The sequence below is a fragment of the Schistocerca americana genome, chromosome 3 (genome assembly GCF_021461395.2).
Source record: "Schistocerca americana isolate TAMUIC-IGC-003095 chromosome 3, iqSchAmer2.1, whole genome shotgun sequence".
Taxonomy (NCBI): domain Eukaryota; kingdom Metazoa; phylum Arthropoda; class Insecta; order Orthoptera; family Acrididae; genus Schistocerca; species Schistocerca americana.
Window position 1 is genome coordinate 247,755,922 of NC_060121.1, and position 14,595 is coordinate 247,770,516.

Sequence of the window (14,595 nt, forward strand, 5' to 3'; positions counted from 1 at the left end):
TCTGGTACGGATCCCACACTGATGAGCAATACACAAGTATAGGTCGAACGAGTGTTTTGTAAGCGACCTCCTTTGTTGATGGTCTACATTTGTTAAGGACTCTCCCAATGAATCTCAACCTGGCACACGCTTTACCAACGATTAATTCTATATGATCATTCCACTTCAAAACGTACCGTAGGCATACTCCCAGATATTTTACAGAAGTAACTGCTACCAGTGTTTGTTCCGCTATCATATAATCATACAATAAAGGATCCGCTCTTCTTTGGATCTTCTCTATCTCCTCCGTCAGACCGATCTGGTACGGATCCCACACTGATGAGCAATACACAAGTATAGGTCGAACGAGTGTTTTGTAAGCGACCTCCTTTGTTGATGGTCTACATTTGTTAAGGACTCTCCCAATGAATCTCAACCTGGCACACGCTTTACCAACGATTAATTCTATATGATCATTCCACTTCAAAACGTACCGAAGGCATTCTCCCAGATATTTTACAGAAGTAACTGCTACCAGTGTTTGTTCCGCTATCATATAATCATACAATAAAGGATCCTTCTTTCTATGAATTCGCAATACATGACATTTGTCTATGTTAAGGGTCAGTTGCCACTCCCTGCACCAAGTGCCTATCTGCTGCCGATCTTCCTGCATTTCTCTGCAATTTTCTAGTGCTGCAACTTCTCTGTATACTACAGCATCATCTGCGAAAAGCCGCATGGAACTTCCGACACTATCTACTAGGTCATTTACATATATTGTGAAAAGCTATGGTCCCATAACACTCCCCTGTGGCACGCCTGAGGTTACTTTAATGTCTGTAGACGTCTCTCCACTGAGAACAACATGCTGTGTTCTGTTTGCTAAAAACTCTTCAATCCAGCCACACAGCTGGTCTCATATTCCGTAGGCTCTTACTTTGTTTATCAGGCGACGGTGCGGAACTGTATCGAACGCCTTCCGGAAGTCAAGGAAAATGGCATCTACCTGGGAGCCTGTATCTAATACTTTCTGGGTCTCGAACAAATAAAGCAAGTTGGGTCTCACACGATCGCTGTTTCCGGAATCCATGTTGATTCCTACAGAGCAGAATCAGTGGAATGCGCGCTGCAGGGCGTCTGTCTCGTAGCTGTTCTCGAAGTAAACGATTTGCAACAGTTCGTTGTGTCACTGCGGTGCCAACTGCTGCTCAAATTGCTGCTGCAGATGCAGTAAGATGCACCAGAACCATACGCTGAGGACGACGTTCTTCCCTCTCTCTAGTGCCACGTGGCCGTCTGGAGGTATGTCTTCTTACTACAGTACATTCTCGTGACCACCGCTGCCAGCAGTGATGCACAGTGGCTACAATCCTGCCGCGTTTTGCTTCTATATCGCAGATGGAACATCCAACTTCTCGTAGACGTATTACACGTCCTTGTTGAAACTCAATGAGGGGTTGGTAACGGCGTCTTTCTTTAAGGCATTCTTGATTAACATCACCACGTGCAATCTCATAGGTAACAAACGCTCACGACCATCGCAACGTCTATTTAAAGTAAATCTGATTGGCATCCTCTTATGCAACTAGCGTGAAATTTGAATAGTGATCATCTTTTCGATGTAGAAACATGCTTACCAATTTTCGTTTATGTCGCACAACTCCTTCTAGGTACTGCAATATTTTACGTCGGTGTATTAGATTTGAAATTGAATACGCAAATGGATTAACTCCTTTACTAGCTCATATTTATCAAAGATCTCACGTGCAATGCGTAATCCATCTTGTGTGGATTAAAGCGTGTGTCGCAAGCGTTTGCAGGAAGACTGAAAGAAACTGAATTACAGACCGTTATCGCCGACGCCCGTCTGTTGTGGGACTCTAGAGAACAGTTAAAACTCGAACGATCATTATGACTACCTATAGAAAAAGAAGCGTCTCTGACAGAATCAATGAGATTTTAAGTTAAGGGAAGGTTTACTATCTTTGGCCCGAAAAAAGCATGTTCTTTGAGAATTTTTTTCTCGGGATGTGTTACAGATATCAATGTCAAATTAGGTCAAAATGCTTACTGATATTTTCTCTACAAACTGGAATTTTTTTCGACCGGAAATGTCGAAGAGCAAAGGAAGATGTGCCGTCGGAACGAAACAAAATTTCCACGTAGACCTCCACGCGCGGTATGTCACAGGTAAGCCCGCTTGTCTGAAATCAAAATTGAGTTGACGTTAGCGAAGTATATACGATTCTTTAGGAACTGTACCTCGCTTAAGTTATTTGGACCATAGGAAACAAGATGGCGGCCATTTGAAGAAATAGGGTGTTTTTTCATCGATTTTTCGACTTCGTCGGCCAATTAAAAATATTTTTAGTTGATGGATCGGAATAAAAGTGCTACAACTCCTAGACAATTTAGTTAGCTTCGTCGGAAACAATGAATCATGCCAATAGATTCAGTAGATTTGAAGTTACCATACCGCGCGATAAAAAAAGTCATTTCGTGAAAAACACGTTTGAAGTTTTGACTACATATAAATGCAATATTATGCAACTGATGTTCAATCCGCTATTCTGGGTTTATAAACTAGTCCTTCCTCTTCCCCATAAGGGCGTTCTGCTCGACCTGGGCCATCCTGCGCTGCTCCAGAGCCACTCGTACGGCCGGTGACAAGCGGTTTTCGGCCGCTTGAATCCGGTGGTTCTCCGAATGCTCGGCGAACTGCGTCGAATACAGTCCCAGGGTGAGGTCCATCGTTGTCATGGTATTCAGAATTGCTGAATACCCTTAGTTGAAGCTGTTCGCTGCCAGGAAATTCGCAATCTCCACAGTCTTCGAGCCAGAACGCAAATGTTTGGGGGCTAACTTCCAAAAACACGTGTTCAAACTTTTATTTGAATTTTGTGTGTTTCCTCCCAAGCACCGGTACAATAACTCGTCCTCCGAGAGAAAAAAACTCGTGCGTGAAAAAGACCGATTACAGGCAAATGCATTTTTTTGTTCAACCGCGAATAACAAACACTTCCGTTCCGTATTCGGAAAAACCGTTTCAGGGGTGGATTCTAAACACTTTTATGGATCCAAAAATGCAATTAAAAAAATCGATTTTTTGAACCAATAGATAAACCTCCCCTTAAGTAAGCTGAGAAAAATGCCGCTTGCTTTACTCCCACATCTTGTATCCTGTAGATAAGGGGGTTGGATAAAAATATGGGACTATCAAAATACAACACTTTACCGCGCCTCATACAGTGCAGGAAACCCGTCGGCATTCAAAACAGCTTCCAGTCGTCTCTGAAGGGATAACACAGGTCCTGTATTGATTAAAAGGTAATATTATACCATTATTCCCGCAAAATGGTAGCAAATTCAGATAATGATGATGGACATGGATAGCAATCACTCACACCTCTTTCCAAATTAGACCACAAATCCTAAGTAATATTGAGATCTGGTGGCTATGGTGGCCAGGAGAGATGCGAAAATTTATCCTCGTGCTCACAAAACCCGTTCTGAACAATACGAGCTGTATGAACGGGAGATCTGTCGTCTTGCGTCATAGCAACCGCCGTTTGGAACAAATATTGCACCTTGGGATGGACCTGATCGTTCTTGAAAGTCATACGACCTTCCAAAGTAACCATATGACACACGGAATATCACTCCATTTCTGTCCAAATCATCACCGAACTCCCACCAAATTTCCCTCTTGGGACGTACATTCGACTAGAAGTTGGGAACTGTGTGCAACAAGAATCATCCGAAGTGGTTCAAATAGCTCTAAGCACCATTGGACTTAACATCTGAGGTCATCAGTCCCCTAGAACTTAGAACTACTTAAACCTAACTAAGGACATCACACGCATCCATGCTCGAGGCAGGATTCGAGCCTGCGACCGTAGCAGCAGCGCGGTTCCGGACTGAAGCGCCTAGAACCGCTCGGCCACAGCGGCCATCAAGAATCATCCGACCAAATGACTTCGTTCCATTGCTCCAGAGTCCATGTTTTATGGCTTCGGCGCCACATGTTCGTGTCACGCGCATTTACATCGCTGATGAGTGGTTCTGGAAGTCAAGCTCGCTCTGCAGTTCCAAGTTTCTGGAGCTCCATTTGTGTTGTTTTGGCGCTGGTAGGATTTGGGAGTGCGACGTTGGGTTCTTCAGTGAATTTTGCAGCTATCGAGCCTTTTTTTTTTTGTCAAATACTCTTTAGTGATTGTCTGTCACGAATATTCATCGCACACGTTAAGGTTTAGCGGATGACGATTTTCCACTTTCCTTGTGTTCGGTATAAATATTCGATACCGTGCCTCTTCAGATACCAAACGCTTCACCTACCTTGGTTAAGTAAGTACCTACCATGCGAGTCCCAACAGTCAGTCCGCGTTCGAATTCACTTAGCTCCGACATAACACACTCACAACTACCCAGAACGCTTTTTTGAGTGCGACAGACTCTTGCAGCGTATTGAGGATGTTACACAGGTACCTTTCATTGCCAGACACAACAGCGCAACCTTTTGGCTCGGCTAGCATCTGTACTGTTGTTCATCACACATTTGCCACGGTGTTTCCTTATTTTTATCCAACCCCTGTAGAGCTGAGCATATAGATTACGTCTTCCTAAATTTCGGAAGGGCGTCTGACTGTGTGTCTGGTAAATAAATGTCGTGTGGCTAGGGCCTCCCGTCGGATAGACCGTTCGCCGGGTGCAAGTCTTTCAATTTGACGGCACTTCGGCGACTTGTACGTCGATGGGAATGAAATGATAATGATTAGGACGACACAACACCCAGTCCCTGAGCGGAGAAAATCTCCGACCCAGCCGAGAATCGAACCCTGGCCCTTAAGATTGACGTTCTGTCACGTTGACCACTCAGCTACCGAGGGTGGACTGTGTGTCTGGTAGTATAATTCGCTTTTCATAAATCTGAGACCAACTTCGACCAGTTGATCTATTCCAAACCGACTGCTTTAGAGGAGAACGGCTCTGATAGTCATACCCTAAATTCTACTAACAAGGGGGCCCTCAATACTGTAAATCACGGATTTTGATGAGCTTCAAATGTGTTGTAGAGGCACTTACCCTGAGTACCTGGCTATCCGGTTTTTTAGCGACGTGCCTTGGTTTTTGAGAAAATCGATTTTGAAGTTCATTACGTGGTTTGTATACCTGTAACATTACACGTGTTCCGAGCGAGTCTGCGTAGCGCAGCGTTAAAGGTTCATAACTGCCGTGCTGGAGGTACCGTGTTTGAATCCTGCTTGTGTACTTTTCTTTTGTTTTTTCATTTCTTTTTAAAAAATCGACCGATTTTTTCAATTTTATTTCAAAGAATATCAATACAGTTTAAGGCGTGCCAAATTATAAAGATGTATTCAGTTATTAATTTTTTCTGCCATACAATATTACAAAATTTTATTTTTCGTCGTCCACATTGCTTGATGTGCCAGAACAATATTGTGGGTGATACTTATCATAGAAACAACCGAAGCGCAATTTTTCGCAGCACCACGCGCATTTTATGAAAGGAACCGCGTTGCAGGCGCACGGTTTCTTGATGAGTGATACCGGGAAACACAATTCTTTTGCATTCAAAAAGATTTCTCTTTCAGCCGCTAATTTCGATGCGATCCACGTGTATCTAATCATGCTTTCAAAATTAGGTGCGCCGAATTGATGTAGGATTAGCAAATGTAATTTTATCGAATCTTCCCTAGAAGCGATATCTCTATTGTCTTTCATCAAGTCGGGAGCATTCTGAATAATTTTCGTGAAGATTTTCACCTGTCGGTAACACTAAACATCGCAGAAGTGGCAATAAGGAGTGCACTTTTGGTGGGACCAGTTTTAGGGTGCAGGTGCTCGCGACCACTTTTAGGGTGCAGGTGCTCGCTTTCCTTTCATCAGTGAATAGATGATCGTATAAAGCTGAATCGGTTTGCCCTCCCCATGAATCGATAATGTACAAAAATTTTTTCTATCTCACATACGGAAGAATTATAGAACCCAAAAATTCTTCGTACACGAGTTTCGTGAACTTCCCGGATTTCGGGCAGGACACGACTACATTTCTGTATTTCCCAGTTAATTCGTTTACTCGTTTTTGAACGTGAGGGCCAAATTTTCCGGACGGTTCTTACATACATATAAAACATATGGGAGCAGAATTCGAACACGGTACCTCCAGCGCGGTAGCCGTGAGCCTTCACCGCTAGGCTACGCTGACTTGCTCGGAACAGATGTAATGTTACGCGTATACAAAGCGGGCAATGAAATTCAAAATCGATTTGCTCAAAAACCGAGGCCCGTCGCTAAAAAACCGGATAGCCAGGTACTCAGGCTAAGTGCCTCTACAACATATTTGAAGTGCATCAAAATCCGTGATTTACAGTATAGATTGTCCCCTTGTTAGTAAAAGTTGGTTCTGATGTAACGTAACAGACACAGAAAACTGCTTGAAATTCTCCGCCCTTTTTCATATTCATGCTTTTACTTACAATTACTTCACCAACTTTGTTCGTGTGGTTAAAGTTTCAGTATTTGGTTTCTCTGTATTTCATTCGAAGTAGAAGGTCTACGCTTCTGACAACTAGTTTCAGTTAACAGACAATGTTTAAATTGCGGTTTATTAACTATGACATCGATAAAGATATATCAATAACTTTCATAATACTTTGCCTAGACGAAATAGAGTCACAGTTCCGTAGCCATCTGACTAAATGGAACCTGTGGAACAGCAACCGATAGATATGACGTACCTGTACAGCCAAGCAAATGATTATAATGTAAGAAACACTGGATGAGTTATTCAAGAGAAATAGTTTCAAAAATTGAGCACTTCGGTAGCAAGTTGGTCCACCTCTGACCCTTATGTAAGCATGTATTCGGCTTGACATTGATTGACAGTGCTGTTAGATGTCCTATTGAGTCATATCGTGGCAGATTCTGTCCAAGTAGGGAGCCACATGGTCAAAATCCCTAGCTAGTTGCAAGAGCGTGCTCATAATTCCCCGAACGTTCTCAGTTCGGGAGAGATCCGGCGACCTTGCTAGCCAAGGTAGGGTTTGGCGAGCACTAAGACAAACAGCAGAATTTCTCGTCGTATGCGGGCGGGCATTATCTTGCTGAAATGTAAGCTCAGAAGGGATAGCCATGAAAGAAACCAAAACGGGGCGTTGAGTATCGTCGATGTACCGATGTACCGTAAGGGTGCCGCGGAGGACAACCAAAGTGGTCCTGCTGTGAAAAGTCATGGTACTCCAGCCATTTGCACCTTGTTGTCGGGCCATACGGCATAGTCTGGTTGGTATCCCACCGCTGTCTGGGGCTTCTCCAGACATGCCTTCACCCTGGAATTGTCTTCGGTGATGAGTCCTGCTTCGAACTGGGCCCCAATGACATGTTTGGATACGACTGGGACAATGGTGGATTACCAACCCGGTTGTCGCCGCCATACGGCCCGACATCCAGGAGTGGTTGTCTGGGCAGCCATTTCTTTTCATAGCAGGTCCCCTTTGGTTGTCATTTGCGGCACCATTGTAGCACAGCGGGAGTTGGCCGATATTCTACTCCCCGTTGTTTTGGCCTTCATGGCTCACATTTCAGCAAGATAATACTCGGCCGGACACGGCGAGAGTTTCAACCGCTTGTCTCTGTATCTGCCAAACCCTATCTTGGCCAGCGAGATCGCTGGATCAGTCCCCCATTGAGAAAGTTTGGAGCATTACGGCCAGGGACTACGAAAGAGCTCGGGATTTCGACGAGATAACGCGCTAATTGGCACGATATCCCTCCGGAGGACATCTAAGAACCCTGTCGATCAATGCCAAGCCGAATAGCTGCTTGCGTAAGGGCCAATAAATCATCCATTTTTTTTGAAATTGTGCGGATTTCTGTCCCATTTGGACAGTTCCTTCGTGTTGCGTTGTCTTTGTCTTAGAGTGGTGCGCATTGTGATAACATTATGTGATACACTGAGGTGGCGAAATCATGAGAAACTTTCTAACATCGTTTTGGTCCTCCTATTCCCTGGCGTAGTGCATTAGCTCAACTTAGCATCGACTCAACAATTCTTTGGAAGTTCATATGGTTCAAATGGCTCTAAGCACTATGGGACTTAACATCTGAGGTCATCAGTCCCCTAGACTGTCCGCTATGGCTCTAAGCACTATGGGACTTAACATCTGAGGTCATCAGTCCCCTAGACTATCCGCTCCGATAACTGTCAGCGTGACGGATTGCCGTCCTACGGGCCCGGGTTCGATTCCCGGTTGGGTCGGGCATTTTCTCCTCTCAGAGACTGGGTGTTGTGCTGTCTTCATCATCATTTCATCCCCATCCGGCGCGCAGGTCGCCCAGTGTGGCGTCGAATGTAATAAGACCTGCACCAAGGCGGACGGACCTGCCCGCAAAGGGGCCTCCCGGCCAATGACGCCAAACGCTCATTTCCATTTAGTCCCCTACACTTAGAACTACTTAAACCTAGCTAACCTAAGGACATTACACACATCCATACCCGAGGCAGGATTCGAACCTGCGACCATAGCAGCAGCGCGGTTCCGGACTGAAGCGCCTAGAACGGCTCGGCCGCAGCGGCCGGCATCTTTGGAAATCCCCTGCAGAAATATTGAGCCATGTTGCCTCCATAGCCATCCATAATTGCGTTAATGTTGACGGTGCAAGATTTTATGCACGAAGTGACCTCTCAATTATATCCCATAAATGTTAGATGAGATGCATGTCGGGCGATTTATATGGCCAAATCATTCACTCGAATTATCCAGAACGGTCTTCAAAGCAATGGCGAACAGTTTTGACCCGGTGCAATGACATCGTTGTTTGGGAACATGAAGTTCATGAATGGCTGCAAATAGTCTCCAGGCAGCCTGATCACAACCATTTTCACTCAATGGTCGGTTCAGTCGGATTACTGGACGCAGTCCATTCCAGGTAAACACAGACCACACCATTACGGAATCAGAGCCAGCTTGAACAGTGCTTTGTGGACAACATGGGTCCGTGGCTTGGTGGGATCTGCGCCATCTCGAATCCTACCAACACCTCTCATCAACTGAAATCGGGACTCATCTGACCAGCCCCACGGTTTTCTAGTCATCTAGGGTCCAACCAGTTTGGTAACGAGCCGAGCAGAGGCGCTGGAGGCGATGTCGTGCTGTTATGAAAGGCACTCGCATCGGTCGTCTGCTGCCATAGCCCCGCATGTCGCACATTCTGCGCTTGTTTCACGCAGTGCTGCTTGTCTGTTAGTACTGGCAACTCTACGCAAAAGCCGCTCTCGGCCGTTAACTGAAAGCTGTGGGCCACTGGGTTGTCCGTGGTGAGAGGTAATGCCTGAAATTTGGTATTCTCGGCACACCCTTGACACTGTGGACCTGGAAATATTGAATTCCCTAACGATTTCCGAATTGGAATGTCCCACACATCTAGCTCCAACCACCATTCCGCGTTCAAAATTTGGTAATTTCCGTCGTACGGCGATAATCACGTCGGAAACTTTTTCACATGATTCTCCTGAGAGAAAATGACAGCTGCACCAATTCAGTGGTCTTTTAAACCTTGTGTGCGCTATTCTACCGCCATTTGCATATACGCATGTCACTATCCCATGACTTTTGCCATCTCAGTGTATTTTATTTTGGAACTTCCTGTTTCATTTTAGTTTTTGTATATTTTTATCCCTTTCGACCTATTTCACCCCGATTCACTCAAGACAATGTAACCACAAATAGTACGGATCACAACGGGCAGTTTGTGAGCCATTCTCAGTGCCTTTTGTATGCTCTGAAACAAAAAAAAACAAAAACAAAAATGGACATCAGTGTAACTTACATTTACACGGTACTTAATTTGAGTCATAAGACACGTCGTAATTTTGACGTAGGGCTTGTCTGACGTTATGTGAATAACGTCACTAGCCCCTAGAAAAAAGGCGGCAGTCTAACCTGAAGAAGGTTCTTTTTTAACAACGGCACATGCGTCTGCAGCAGTCTTGGAAGATACTTTACCAGACGACCGATGTGGATGAGATTCCAAGATGGCGCTACACTATTTTTCCTTAGATTGAATGATGATGATGATGATAATGATGATGTTTGGTTTGTGGAGCGCTCAATTGCGCGGTCATCAGCGCCCGTAAGCATTCCCACTCTGAACACAATCCAGTCTCGCCACTTTTTCATGAATGATGAGGACAACACGAACACCACCCGGGCAGTGAAAATCCCCAACCCGGGCGGGAATCGATATTCCAGTGACTAGCTTTCTTGTTGTTTATGAACAGAACAGTGATTATTCGAAGTGTCTGTTTGTCATATATAACGCTAAAAGTTTACCTCAGATACACATCTGAAGTTGTCGATCTGCAACCATGCCCAACAAACGATTACAAGACAAGTAAATCCACGGGAGTTCGTAGATTTTGGGTTTGTTAGTGAAGCTCTGGAAATATCCCCGAATTAAAACAAACAACAAGTAGACGTCAATCTCAGTGTCGAATGATAACCGGCATACAATCATACGGAGCCTTCTTAGAGAAATGTGATTCTCTCGAAGGGTTTTTGTCTAATACAGGGTGTTTACAAATGAATATAGGAGTTTTAACGCTTTACAATATTTATTACATTAAACTTACAGTTATCAATGATACGTCAAATGAAAGAGCAACTCAAACAGTTTTACCAAGAAGCTTATAAATGTATATAAATGCATAGCGAAGTACGCGATTAGTTGAACTTCACTGTACCCCAGCGCTGGGTAGGCCGCAAGGGGCCCAATGACAGAGCTTGCTTTGCATGGCCTCCACGTTCACCCGACCTAACGTCATGCGATTTTTTCCTTAGGGCTTCATCAAGGATCGTGTGTACGTGCCTCCGCTACCAGCAGACCTCACTGAATTAAGAAAACGGATTGAAGCAGCTGTTGCTACAATCATTGAAGACACACTTATCAACGTTTGGGAAGAACTCGGCTATAGACTTCATGTGTGCCGTGTGACAAATGGTGCTCACATTGAAGATTTATAAGGTTCTTGGTAAAACTGTTTGAGTTGATCTTTCATTTGACATATCATTTATAACTGTAAGTTTAATATAATAAATATTATAAAGCTTAAAACCCCGATATTCATTTATAAACACCCTGTACATTAAACGTGCTATACTGGGTAGCGATCGCTCAACAGAAACAAAAGTCAAGATCATACTACCCCAAAGATAAATAACACAAAGTTCTTAATTGGCATAAAAAACGGGGTCATCAGATAGGGCTATCAACACGGCTATATTATTTGCTGGAGATGCTTCTGTCTACAGAATAGTATTATTGTTGTACTATCGCAAGCAAATACAGATAAAGTTGGACAAAATTTCCGCTAGGTATAGCGATGGATCTATGTAGCATAATGTCTATAACAAAAGAAGGAATCGGACATTACCCCATTACAAGACTATTGGTAAACTCCCGGAGCTTCTGGGACTGGGGGGTCAACATTAAAAACCAGGTGAGATAGGACAAATATTGTTGGCTTTCATGACTGGCGTTTACTTCAGTTAAAATGTCCGGCCTGAGAGGCTCCGGACGGTATGTGTGAGTTGAACTATTCCCTGACGTTTCGTCTTCGATTGCTGCAGTCATCTTCGGAGGATAAACGGCTGCCGAGTTAAAGGCTCGAGGGGCTCCTGAATAGATGCTGCTGCATAGAGGGCATCACCAAGTAATTTAATGAATGCTTATGAACGGCAGGAGATGTACGATATGCACTAACGGCACCTGGAGTACGCAAAATTGCACATAATCATGGGCATCACGAAAAGAAGTCTTAACACCAACTTAGTCGAGCACAAAATGACGACTGATTACTTTTAATCGAGAACGATGGCGCCATCCAGAGATAATCACGCAATCGGCATCACGTGACTAATTGTGGTGCCCTCTACGCAATTCTTTCAATTGACGGGCGCAGAGGAGTAGTTTTACGTATCGTCCACGGCCTCTCATAATTAGGGAAGGCGAATGATGGACAGATTTTTAGAAGGGTATGGGAAAGTGCAGTGCAATGGAAATAGGTAAACGGCTCTAGTGCGACCACAACTAAAGTACTGCTTCAGAGATTTTCAAGTAGGCATGGCTGTAAACATTGAACGAATCCACAGACTGCTACGATTGTAACAGTTCAGTATGGCCAACGTTCATTACGTGTATGGGACAGTACCGTTGTATCAATTCCTAGGGCTCGGGCGATAAAAATAAATTCTGAGCTCTGTTCAGTCGTATGTTTCATTCACGAATTGCGCGTGTGACGAATGATTGTCGCTAAACCTCTGTGTTAGCTCTAATTTCTCGAATTTTTCATCGTAGCTATTCGCGAGACGTATGTGGTGGGCAGTATTATGTTGTCTGACTCTTTCTGGAACGTACTATCTAGAAATTTCAGTAGTAAACCTCTCCGTGATGTACAGTGCCTCTCTTGTAGCGCCTGCCACTGGAATTTGTTTAACATCTCTTTAACGTTCATAATGTCGGGTGATGAATTTCAGTATCTACAGTCAAATTCCAGGTTTCTGACCCAACAGTTTACCAGCGCTCTAAGGGTTTTTCTATGTACCATGCATACGCTGATAAGTCATAACATTTCTTCACAACACGCCAACGGCCTTGTCCCAGTTGTAGCACCGGTTCCCGTCAGATCACCGAAGTTAAACGCTGTCGGGCTTGGCTAGCACTTGGATGGGTCATCCTCTGGGTCTGCCGAGCGCTGTTGGCAAGCGGGGTGCACTCAGCCCTTGTGAGGCAAACTGAGGAGCTACTTGATTGAGAAGTAGCGGCTCCGGTCTCGGAAACTGACATACGGCCAGGAGAGTGGTGTGATGGTCACGTGCCCGTCCGTATCCGTATCCAGTGACGCCTAAGGTCTGAGGATGACACGGCGGCCGGTCGGTGCAGCTGGGCCTTCAAGATCTGTTCGAATGGCGCGAAAACTGGCAGTTGACCCTAAATAACGAAAAGTGTGAGTTCATCCACATGAGTGCTAAAAGGAACTCGTTAAACTTCGGTTATACGATAAATCAGTCTAATCTAAAAGCCGTAAATTCAACTAAATACCTAGGTATTACAATTACGAACAACTTAAATTGGAAAGAACACATAGAAAATGTTGTGGGGAAGGCTAACCAAAGGCTGCGTTTTATTGGCAGGACCCTTTGAAAATGTAACAGACCTACTAAGGAGACTGTCTCAGATAGGACTGGCGGAGTACATGGAAAAAGTTCAAAGAAAGGCAGCACGTTTTGTATTATCGCGAAATATGGGATCGAGTGTCACAGAAATGATACAGGATTTGGGCTGGAAACCATTAAAAGGAAGGCGTTTTACATTGCGACGGAATCTTCTCACGAAATTCCAATCAACAACTTCCTCCTCCGAATGCGAAAATATTTTGTTGACACCGACCTACATAGGGAGTAACGATCACCACGGTAAAATAATGGAAATCAGAGCTCGTGTGGAAAGATGTAGGCGTTAGTTCTTCCCGTGCGCTGTACGAGATTGGAATAATAGAGAATTGTGAAGGTGGGTCGATGAACCCTCTGCCAGGCACTTAAATGTGATTGGCAGAGAATCCATGTATTGTAGATGTAGATATGCGGTGTTTGTTTTCGTTCTTCACAGTACAGAAAAGCTTCTGTCCACAGACCAGCACGGATTTAGAATGAATCGCTCGTGCGAAACTCAGCTTGTCCTTTTCTCACCTGATATCCTCCGAATCATGGATGTAGGACTACAGGCGGATACCACACTTCTAGATGTACGGAAAGCATTTGACACGATGCTCCACTGCAGACTGTTGACGAAGGTACGAGCATACGAAATAGGCTGCCATGTTATGTGAGTGACTCGAATACGTTTTACGTAATAGAATCCAGAACGTTGTCCTCGATAACATGTGTTCAGTAGAGACAAGGGTACTGTCAGGAGAGCCCCATGAAAGTACGATGGCACATCGTTTATTCTCTACTACCTCCGTGCCGCGGTGTTAACGCGATTAAACAGTTATTTATGAAAATAATGACAGGTATGAACTTATTCCAATCTTCTATTACTCGATCTCCTCCTTCCGCCCTCTCTCTGTCCATCTCGTCCACCCCCACTCTCTGTACATCTTCTCCCTCCTCGCTCCGTCCATCCCCTACTCTTTCCCTTCTCTGTCAATCTCCTCCTTTCTCCCGTCTCTCCTCTCCGACTCCTCCTCTTCCTTTTCTCTCTTCATTTACTCCTCCCCCTCTCTGCCCATCTCGTCCTCCCCCATTCTCTCAACACGATATAGCCCCCGCCCTAATGCGAAGCTGGTGGTTCTTCTCCCCACAATAGTTCTTTCTAGATGGTAACTAATATGTATACCAAATTTGGTTGAATGCGTTTCAGGGATTCAGGACGAGCTTATTGTCCGTGGCTTTGCCTGTGTATGCACATCTCAGATACATTTTATATGTATTAATATATTCCACACGTATTTATAGACAGATTTCACTGAATCTCTATCGAATTTCGCACAGCTCAATGTTTGTGATGCCGTATCTCCTGAAGTACGTGTCG

General features: G+C 44.5%; 1 protein-coding gene and 1 pseudogene across 3 annotated transcripts in view; one reads left to right on the plus strand and one right to left on the minus strand.

The window, feature by feature from the left end:
* LOC124606205 (monocarboxylate transporter 5) overlaps window positions 1–14,595 on the minus strand; it is a 163,654-nt gene that overhangs the window by 129,820 nt on the left and 19,239 nt on the right. The window lies entirely within an intron of this gene.
* LOC124607968 lies at window positions 12,648–12,766 on the plus strand (annotated as a pseudogene).